This window comes from Triticum urartu, chromosome 6A (assembly GCF_056163025.1).
Source record: "Triticum urartu cultivar PI428250 chromosome 6A, HENAU_Tu73, whole genome shotgun sequence".
NCBI classification, from domain to species: domain Eukaryota; kingdom Viridiplantae; phylum Streptophyta; class Magnoliopsida; order Poales; family Poaceae; genus Triticum; species Triticum urartu.
In genome coordinates, this window is record NC_141878.1 from 80,934,844 (window position 1) to 80,946,039 (window position 11,196).

Below are 11,196 nucleotides of genomic sequence, written 5' to 3' on the forward strand. Positions count from 1 at the left end.
CCTTAAACCCGGCCCATATTTGGGACGGATATGAAGAGGCTTGGAAGCGTCTGGGATTTGATAGAGCAGACCCACACCCAAATCCCTTTATTTTTTTTTCCAAACTAGTCTGACATGCCTTCTCCCTATGTCGGCCATCCCCTGCTCCGTTGCCACCCTAACTTTGCTGCTATCTTGACCCCACAACTGCACCACCATTGGCACAAAATCCCTCCTCGCTGCCCATGACATGATTGTTGTCTTGGACGTTGTCGCAATATGTCTTCCCCCGGTCATACACTTTTCCTTCCCTACGTTCGACAAAATGTCTGAGCTAATTGTTTTAATTCTTTTGTAGGTAAACCGGTGGATTCTTGGGATGGGGAGTTTCAAAACAATCAGCTTGGTGAATTCATTCAAAAAGAGTTCATCATTTCGTCAGATGATGAGCTCATGATGATGATGAGCATTCATGAGGAAATGGAACATTTTTTGAACTTCAAGGATTCGATCAAAAGACGGAGAATTGTACACCATGATAGGATCATTGGTGCACAACTGCTCTACGACGACTACTTCCAACCCGAACGGGTTTTTTCGACGTCGCTTTCGGATGCACAAACCCTTATTCTTGCGTGTGGTGGAGGGCGTGGAGACATATGATCCCTAGTCCAGTCTCCGAAAGGATTGTTGCGTACTCTCCTTTGTAGAAATGCACGAACCTCTCTGATAATGATTGCATTAGGTACCACCGCAGATGATGTTGGTGAGATGGTCCGGATCGGGGGAAGCACATGTCTCGAGGTCACCGTCAAGTTCGCCCGTGCTGTGGTAAAGGTGTTTGGAGCGGATTACTCAAGAGAACCAATTGTCGAAGACACCGAAAGATTGATGGCAATTGGAGCGTCAAGAGGTGTTCCAACGGTTCAGTTGATTGCACGCACTGGCAATGGAAGAACTGCCCCCAAACATTTGCGCGGGATGCACCAAGGTCACGCCAAAGAGGCCACCATCATATTTGAAGAAGTCACATCAAAGGACTTGTGAATTTGGCATGCTTTCTTTGGCATGCTTGGTTCTCACATTGATATCAATGTGCTCTAGCGATTTTCACTATTTAAGAGACTTTCTGATGTGGATGCTCCGGCGTGCAACTACACCGATAACGAGCATAACTACAACATGGGGTACCACCTTGTCTGATGGTATCTATCCTCAGTGGACCGCATTTATCAAGACCATGTCCGATCCCCATGGTGACAAATAACGTCACTTTACAACAATGGAAGAAGCAGCCAAGAAGAATATGTAGAGAGCATTCGGAGTGCTCCATGCTCGTTGGAGTATTGTTTGTGAAGCTGCAATGATGTGAGAATCAGATACATTGTGGGAACTGATGACGTTTTGTGTCATCTTGCACAACATGATTGCCGAGGATGAGGGTGAAGGGGCAACCCAAACACATGATTTTGAGAATTCCGAAGTAAATGTCCTCCTAGAACAAGATCTCAAGCATGTTGTGAAATTTCTAGAGACGCATCAGAATCTTCGGGATCAAAAAGTGCACATGCAACTATTCAATGATCTTGTGGAGCATATGTGGACCCACAATGAAAACCAAGGAATATAATGACTGTGCACTTGGAACAATTTTTAGGTTTGAACCATGTATTTTTTTGCTACGAACAAATGTTGTTTACGTGTGATATTCATGTGTATGATTGACGTGCATGTGTTTACATTTGAGGATTTGAAAATGAAAGACGTGAATGCAGTGGAGGACATCCGAGGGGTCGTTCGGTGCTGTCCAGGGTCACATCCGGAAGGGGGTGGGGTCCACGGACATTTTTTTGCGGGGAACTTTAGAGAGCTTTATTAGATGAACGCATTCACTGGGCAGTCAGCCAGAAGGCTGCTAACCAGGAAGCTAGGTGTGGAGTCCAGCCAGCTTTCGGTCACGTTAAGCGTATATGCACGCTTAACACACAAATGTGCGGGACCATTAGCGGCTCTTATTACATGAGAAATATGAAAATACAAAAGGCTAGCAGAGAGCTCTCTAATTTCTAAGAAAATTGGTGCTACTGCTGAAAGATCGGTGTCGCTAGAGTTCCAGAGGTTAACTGCCTCAAGACAGTCGGATTCCAGTCGCACGTGCATGTAGCCTCGAAGCTTGGCGAAGATGACACCCTCCCGCAGGGAGAGCACTTCAGCAATGAAAGGGTTCGTGACCCCTAGGTGGGGTTTGCACCATGCGCCCAAGAAGGCCGAGGAAGAGCGGGCCACTCCCCCCATGCCGGTGACGCCGACATCAAAGTGTATTGCAGCATCAGTATTGATCTTGATATGATCATCTTTGGGGGGCTGCCACCCGTGACCTGGCAGAGGTACGAAGCTCTGTCGAGGGATATCCAACAGTGCAAGGCCCTCATGGATGCGACCGATCGAGGCAACTGGATCAATGGCCTCCTGATCATGTGTTCTTCTATTGTGAGACATCCAAATGGCCCACATGATCGTGATGATGATGGCATGTTCCTTGTCAGTGAACCGAAGATCACATAGGATATCGCGTGCCCAAGTACTGGGATGGAGCCGGGGTAGGTTGATCTCAAAGAGTAGCCTTGCCTCCTCCCAAAACCGCTTTGCATGAGAACAGTGGACAAGAGCGTGCATCAAGTCTTCGTCCATAGCCAGGCAAAGCTTACATAAGCTAGTATCTCTGATATGGCGATGATGGAGGGTGCATTCATCCGGAATGATTCCCCTCAGCACCCGCCACTAGAAGACTCGTACTTTTGGGACAACTTTGAGCTTCCATAACAATCTCCACATCTGTTCTTCGTTCGTTGATGGTCCCGATATCTGCCCTTCTTCTAGAGCTAACCGCTCTTTCTGATTCACTAGAGCTCGATATGCTGTTTTAATAGAATAGATGCCAGATCTCTCATGTGCCCAAGCAAGAAAGTCTGCCCCGCCGCCCTGACGAAGTGGAATATTAATAATGGCCTCTGTGTTCGGTGCAATGAACGTCGCGCGAACCAGGTCGCGCTTCCAGGTCCAGTTGTCTGAGTCGATGAGCTCGCTGACCATAGTCACCGGGGTGGATGGCGGCCTAAACAGAGGCCGCATGGTTACGGTCGATGGGATCCATCGGTCTTCCCAGGCCGAGGTTGAAACCCCATCCCCGATGCGCTTTATAAGACCAGCACTTAGGGCTGCTCGCCCGACGATGATGGCACGCCATGTGGCTGAGGCAGACTTGGGTGTTGGCACTTGCATGAAATCATAGTCTGGGAAGTACCTTCCCTTCATCACTCTTGTACAGAGGGCGTCTGGTTTTGTTAGGAACCGCCATCCATGCTTCCCGAGAAGCGCTAGATTAAATTGTCGCAGGTCCCGGAATCCCATCCCTCCCTTGATCTTGGGTGTAGCAAGCTTTTCTCAAGCTATCCAGTGTAGAGAGCGTCGATCCACGGAGCTCCCCCACCAATATTTTGCCATGCTTGAGGTAAGATTCTTGCACACTTTTTTGGTCAAAAGAAAGCAATACATATTGAAGGTCGGTATAGTTTGCACAATGGATGAAGGAAATATGCCTTAGAGGCAATAATAAAGTCATTATTTATTTCCTTATTTCATGATAAATGTTTATTATTCATGCTAGAATTGTATTAACCGGAAACATAATACATGTGTGAATACATAGACAAACAGAGTGTCACTAGTATGCCTCTACTTGACTAGCTCGTTGATCAAAGATGGTTAAGTTTCCTAACCATAGACATGAGTTGTCATTTGATTAACGGGATCACATCATTAGGAGAATGATGTGATTGACTTGACCCATTCCGTTAGCTTAGCACTTGATCGTTTAGTTTGTTGCTATTGTTTTCTTCATGACTTATACATGTTCCTATGACTATGAGATTATGCAGCTCCCGTTTACCGGAGGAACACTTTGTGTGCCACCAAACGTCACAACGTAACTGGGTGGTTATAAAGGTGCTCTACAGGTGTCTCCAAAGGTACTTGTTGAGTTGGCGTATTTCGAGATTAGGATTTGTCACTCCGATTGTCGGAGAGGTATCTCTGGGCCCACTCGATAATGCACATCACTATAAGCCTTGCAAGCCTTGCAACTAATGAGTTAGTTGCGGGATGATGTATTACGAACAAGTAAAGAGACTTGCTGGTAACGAGATTGAACTAGGTATTGAGATACCAACGATCGAATCTCGGGCAAGTAACATACCGATGACAAAGGGAACAACGTATGTTGTTATGCGGTCTGACCGATAAAGATCTTCGTAGAATATGTAGGAGCCAATATGGGCATCCAGGTCCCGCTATTGGTTATTGACCAGAGAGGTGTCTCAGTCATGTCTACATAGTTCTCCAACCCGTAGGGTCCGCACGCTTAACGTTCGTTGACGATATAGTACTATATGAGTTATGTATGTTGATGACCAAATGTTATTCGGAGTCCGGGATGAGATCACGGACATGACGAGGAACTCCGGAATGGTCCGGAGATAAAGTTTGATATATGGGCTAATAGTGTTTGGTCACCGGAAGGGTTCCGGAATTCACCGGAAGGGGTTCCGGATGTTTCCCGAAATGTTTGGGTACGAGAACACTTTATTTGGGCCAAAGGGGAAAGCCCACAAGGTTTTTGGAAAGCGCACAAGGAAGTTTTGCGGTGTCCAGGGGCCAGACGCCGGGAACCTTGGCGTCTGGCCCTGGAGTCCGAGAAGGACTCTTGCCTTTCGGGTGAAACCGACTTTGTGGAGGCTTTTACTCCAAGTTTCGACCCCAGGGCTCAACATATAAATAGAGGGGCAGGGCTAGCACCAAAGACACATCAAGAAACACCAAGCCGTGTGCCGGCAACCCTGTCCCCTCTAGTTTATCCTCCGTCATAGTTTTCGTAGTGCTTAGGCGAAGCCCTGCGGAGATTGTTCTTCACCAACACCGTCACCACGCCGTCGTGCTGCCGGAACTCATCTACTACTTCGCCCCTCTTGCTGGATCGAGAAGGCGAGGACGTCACCGAGCCAAACGTGTGCAGAACTCGGAGGTGCCGTGCTTTCGGTACTTGGATCGGTCGGATAGTGAAGACATACGACTACATCAACCGCGTTGATATAACGCTTCCGCGAACGGTCTACGAGGGTACGTAGACAACACTCTCCCCTCTCGTTGCTATGCATCTCCATGATCCTGCGTGTGCGTAGGAAATTTTTGAAATTATTACGTTCCCCAACAGTGGCATCCGAGCCAGGTTTTATGCGTAGATGTCATATGCATGAGTAGAACACAAGTGAGTTGTGGGCGATATAAGTCATACTGCTTACCAGCATGTCATACTTTGGTTCGGCGGTATTGTTGGATGAAGTGGCCCGGACCAACATTACGCGTACGCTTACGCGAGACTGGTTCTCCCGACGTGCTTTGCACACAGGGGGCTGGCGGGTGTCAGTTTCTCAAACTTTAGTTGAACCGAGTGTGGCTACGCCAGGTCCTTGCGAAGGTTAAAACAGCACCAACTTGACAAACTATCGTTGTGGTTTTGATGCGTAGGTAAGAACGGTTCTTGCTAAGCCCGTAGCAGCCACGTAAAATTTGCAACAACAAAGTAGAGGACGTCTAACTTGTTTTTGCAGGGCATGTTGTGATGTGATATGGTCAAGCCATGATGCTAAATTTTATTATATGAGATGATCATGTTTTGTAACCGAGTTATCGGCAACTGGCAGGAGCCATATGGTTGTCGCTTTATTGTATGCAATGCAATCACCCTATAATGCTTTACTTTATCACTAAGTGGTAGCGATAGTCGTGGAAGCATAAGATTGGAGAGACGACAACGATGCTACGATGGAGATCAAGGTGTCACGCCGGTGACGATGGTGATCATGAAGGTGCTTCGGAGATGGAGATCACAAGCACAAGATGATGATGGCCATATCATATCACTTATATTGATTGCACGTGATGTTTATCTTTTATGCATCTTATCTTGCTTTGATTGACGGTAGCATTATAAGATGATCCCTCACTAAATTATCAAAGTATAAGTGTTCTCCCTGAGTATGCACCATTGCGAAAGTTCTTCGTGCTGAGACACCACGTGATGATCGGGTGTGATAGGCTCTACGTTCAAATACAACGGGTGCAAAACAGTTGCACACGCGGAATACTCAGGTTAAACTTAACGAGCCTAGCATATAAAAGATATGGCCTCGGAACACGGAGACCGAAAGGTCGAGCGTGAATCATATAGTAGATATGATCAACATAGTGATGTTCACCATTGAAACTACTCCATCTCACGTGATGATCGGACATGGTTTAGTTGATATGGATCATGTGATCACTTAGAAGATTAGAGGGATGTCTGTCTAAGTGGGAGTTCTTAAGTAATATGATTAATTGAACTTTAATTTATCACGAGCTTAGTCCTGGTAGTATTAGCATATCTATGTTGTAGATCAACAGCTCGCGATGTTTCTCCCAATTTATTGTGTTCCTAGAGAAAAATTATGTTGAAAAATGTTAGTAGCAATGATGCGGATTAGATCCGTGATCTGAGGTTTATCCTCATTGCTGCACAGAAGAATTATGTCCTTGATGCACCACTAGGTGACAAACCTATTGCAGGAGCAGATGCAGATGTTATGAACGTTTGGCTAGCTCAATATGATGACTACTTGATAGTTTAGTGCACCATGCTTAAACGGCTTAGAATCGGGACTTCAAAGACGTTTTGAATGTCATGGACCATATGAGATGTTCTAGGAGTTGAAGTTAATATTTTAAGAAAATACCCGAGTTGAGAGATATGAAGTCTCCAACAAGTTCTATAGCTAAAAGATGGAGGAGAATAGCTCAAGTAGTGAGCATGTGCTCAGATTGTCTGGGTACTACAATCGCTTGAATCAAGTGGGAGTTAATCTTCCAGATAAAATAGTGATTGACAGAATTCTCTAGTCACCATCACCAAGTTAGTAGAACTTCGTGATGAACTATAATATGCAAGGGATAACGGAAAGGATTCCCAAGCTCTTTGTGATGCTGAAATCGACGAAGGTAGAAATCAAGAAAAGCATCAAGTGTTGATGGTAAACAAAACCACTAGTTTCAAGTAAAGGGACAAAGGGAAGAAAGGGGAACTTCAAGAAGAACGGCAAGCAAGTTGCTGCTCAAGTGAAAAAACCCAAGTCTATACCTAAGCCTGAAACTGAGTGCTTCTACTGCAAAGGGACTGGTCACTGGAAGCGGAATTGTCCCAAGTATTTGGCGGATAAGAAGGATGGCAAAGTGAACAAAGGTATATTTGATATACATATTATTGATGTGTATTTTACTAGTGTTCGTAGCAACCCCTCGGTATTTGATACTGGTTCAATTGCTAAGAGTAGTAACTCGAAACGGGAGTTGCAGAATGAACAGAGACTAGTTAAGGGTGAAGTGATGATGTGTGTTGGAAGTGGTTCCAAGATTGATATGATCATCATCGCACACTCCCTATACTTTCGGGATTAGTGTTGAACCTAAATAAGTGTTATTGGTGTTTGCGTTGAGCATGAATATGATTTGATCATGTTTATTGCAATACGGTTATTCATTTAAGTAAGAGAATAAATTGTTGTTCTGTTTACATGAATAAAACCTTATATGGTTACACACCCAATGAAAATGGTTCGTTGGATCTCGATCATAGTGATACACATATTCATAATATTGAAACCAAAAGATGCAAAGTTAATAATGATAGTGCAACTTATTTGTGGCACTGCCATTTAGGTCATATTGGTGTAAAGCGCATGAAGAAACTCCATGTTGATGGACTTTTGGAATCACTTGATTATGAATCACTTGATGCTTGCGAACCATGCCTCATGGGCAAGATGACTAAGACTCCGTTCTCCGGAACAATGGAGCGAGCAATTGACTTATTGGAAATAATACATACTGATGTATGCGATCCGATGAGTGTTGAGGCTCGCGACGGATATCATTATTTTCTGACCTTCACAGATGATTTGAGCAGATATGGGTATATCTACTTGATGAAACACAAGTCTGAAATATTTGAAAAGTTCAAAGTATTTTAGAGTAAAGTGGAGAATCATCGTAACAAGAAAATAAAAGTTTCTATGATATGATCGCAGAAGTAAAATATTTGAGTTAACGAGTTTGGCCTTCAGTTAAAACAATGTGAAATAGTTTCACTACTCACGCCACCTGGAACACCACAGTGTAATGGTGTGTCCGAACGTCATAACCATACTTTATTAGATATGGTGCGATCTATGATGTCTCTTACCGATCTACCACTATTTTTTGGGATTATGCATTAGAGACAACTGCATTCACGTTAAATAGGGCACCATCTAAATCCGTTGAGACGACACCGTATGAACTATGGTTCGGCAAGAAACCTAAGCTGTCGTTTCTTAAAGTTTGAGGTTGCAATGCTTATGTGAAAAAGTTTCAACCTGATAAGCTCAAACCCAAATCGGAGAAGTGCGTCTTCATAGGATACCCAAAAGAAAATGTTGGGTACACCTTCTATCACAGATCCGAAGGCAAGATATTCGTTGCTGAGAATGGATCCTTTCTAGAGAAGGAGTTTCTCTCGAAAGAAGTGAGTGGGAGGAAAGTAGAACTTGATGAGGTAACTGTACCTGCTTCCTTATTGGAAAGTAGTTCATCACAGAAATCTGTTCCTATGACTACTACACCAATTAGTGAGGAAGCTAATGATGATGATCATGTAACTTCAGATCAAGTTGCTATCGAACCTCGTAGGTAAACCAGAGTGAGATCCGCACCAGAGTGGTACTGTAATCCTGTTCTGGAGGTCATGTTACTTGACCATGACGAGCCTACGAACTATGAGGAAGCGATGATGAGCCTAGATTCCGCGAAATGGCTTGAGGACATAAAATCTGAGATGAGATCCATGTATGAGAACAAAGTATGGACTTTGATTGACTTGCCCATTAATCGGCGAGCCATTGAGATTAAATGGATCTTCAAGAGGAAGACAGACGCTGATAGTAGTGTTACTATCTACAAAGCTAGAATTGTCGCAAAAAGGTTTTCGACAAGTTCAAGGTGTTGACTACGATGAGAGTTTCTCACTCGTATCTATGCTTAAGTCTGTCCGAATCATGTTAGCAATTGCCACACTTTATGAAATCTGGCAAATGGATAAACAAAACCGCATTCCTTAATGGATTTATTAAAGAAGAGTTGTATATGATGCAACCAGAAGGTTTTGTCAATCCTAAAGGTACTAACAAAATATGCAAGCTCCAGCGATCCATCTATGGACTGGTGCAAGCATCTTGGAGTTGGAATATACGCTTTGATAAGTTGATCAAAGCATATAGTTTTATACAGACTTGCGGTGAAGCCTGTATTTACAAGAAAGTGAGTGGGAGCACTACAACATTTCTGATAAGTATATGTGAATGACATATTGTTGATCGAAGATAATGTAGAATTATTCTGCAAAGCATAAAGGAATGTTTGAAAGGAGTTTTTCAAAGAAAGACCTCAGTGAAGCTGCTTACATATTGAGCATCAAGATCTATAGAGATAGATCAAGACGCTTGATAAGTTTTTCAATGAGTACATACCTTGACAAGATTTTGAAGTAGTTCAAAATGGAACAGTCAAAGAAGGAGTTCTTGCCTGTGTTACAAGGTGTGAAGTTGAGTAAGACTCAAAACCCGACCACGGCAGAAGATAGAGAGAGAATGAAAGTCATTCCCTATGCCTCAGCCATAGATTCTATAAAGTATGACATGTTGTGTACCAGACCTATTGTATACCCTGCCCTGAGTTTGGCAAGGGAGTAAAATAGTGATCTAGGAGTAGATCACTGGACATTGGTCAAAATTATCCTTAGTGGAATAAGGATATGTTTCTCGATTATGGAGGTGACAAAAGGTTCGTCGTAAAGGGTTACGTAGATGCAAGTTTTGACACTGATCCAGATGACTCAAAGTCTCAATCTGGATACATATTGGAAGTGGGAGCAATTAGCTAGAGTAGCTCCATGTAGAGCATTGTTGACATAGAAATTTGCAAGATACATACAGATCTGAATGTTGCAGACCCGTTGACTAAACTTCTCTCACAAGCAAAACATGATCACAACTTAGTACTCTTTGGGTGTTAATCACATAGCGATGTGAACTAGATTATTGACTCTAGTAAACCCTTTGGGTGTTGGTCACATGACAATGTGAACTATGGGTGTTAATCACATGGTGATGTGAACTATTGATGTTAAATCACATGGCGATGTGATCTAGATTATTGACTCTAGTGCAAGTGGGAGACTGAAGGAAATATGCCCTAGAGGCAATAATAAAGTTATTATTTATTTCCTTATTTCATGATAAATGTTTATTATTCATGCTAGAATTGTATTAACCGAAAACATAATACATGTGTGAATACATAGACAAACAGAGTGTCACTAGTATGCCTCTACTTGACTAGCTCGTTGATCAAAGATGGTTAAGTTTCCTAACCATAGACATGAGTTGTCATTTGATTAACGGGATCACATCATTAGGAGAATGATGTGATTGACTTGACCCATTCCGTTAGCTTAGCACTTGATCGTTTAGTTTGTTGCTGTTGCTTTCTTCATGACTTATACATGTTCCTATGACTATGAGATTATGCAACTCCTGTTTACCGGAGGAACACTTTGTGTGCCACCAAATGTCACAACATAACTGGGTGATTATAAAGGTGCTCTACAGGTGTCTCCAAAGGTACTTGTTGGGTTGGCGTATTTCGAGATTAGGATTTGTCACTCCGATTGTCGGAGAGGTATCTCTGGGCCCACTCGGTAATGCACATCACTATAAGCCTTGCAAGCATTGCAACTAATGAGTTACTTGCGGGATGATGTATTACGAAATGAGTAAAGAGACTTGCCGGTAACGAGATTGAACTAGGTATTGATATACCAATGATCGAATCTCGGGCAAGTAACATACCGATGACAAAGGGAACAACGTATGTTATTATGCGGTCTGACCGATAAAGATCTTCGTAGAATATGTAGGAGCCAATATGGGCATCCAGGTCTCACTATTGGTTATTGACCAGAGAGGTGTCTCGGTCATGTCTACATAGTTCTCGAACCCGTAGGGTCCGCACGCTTAACGTTCGTTGACGATA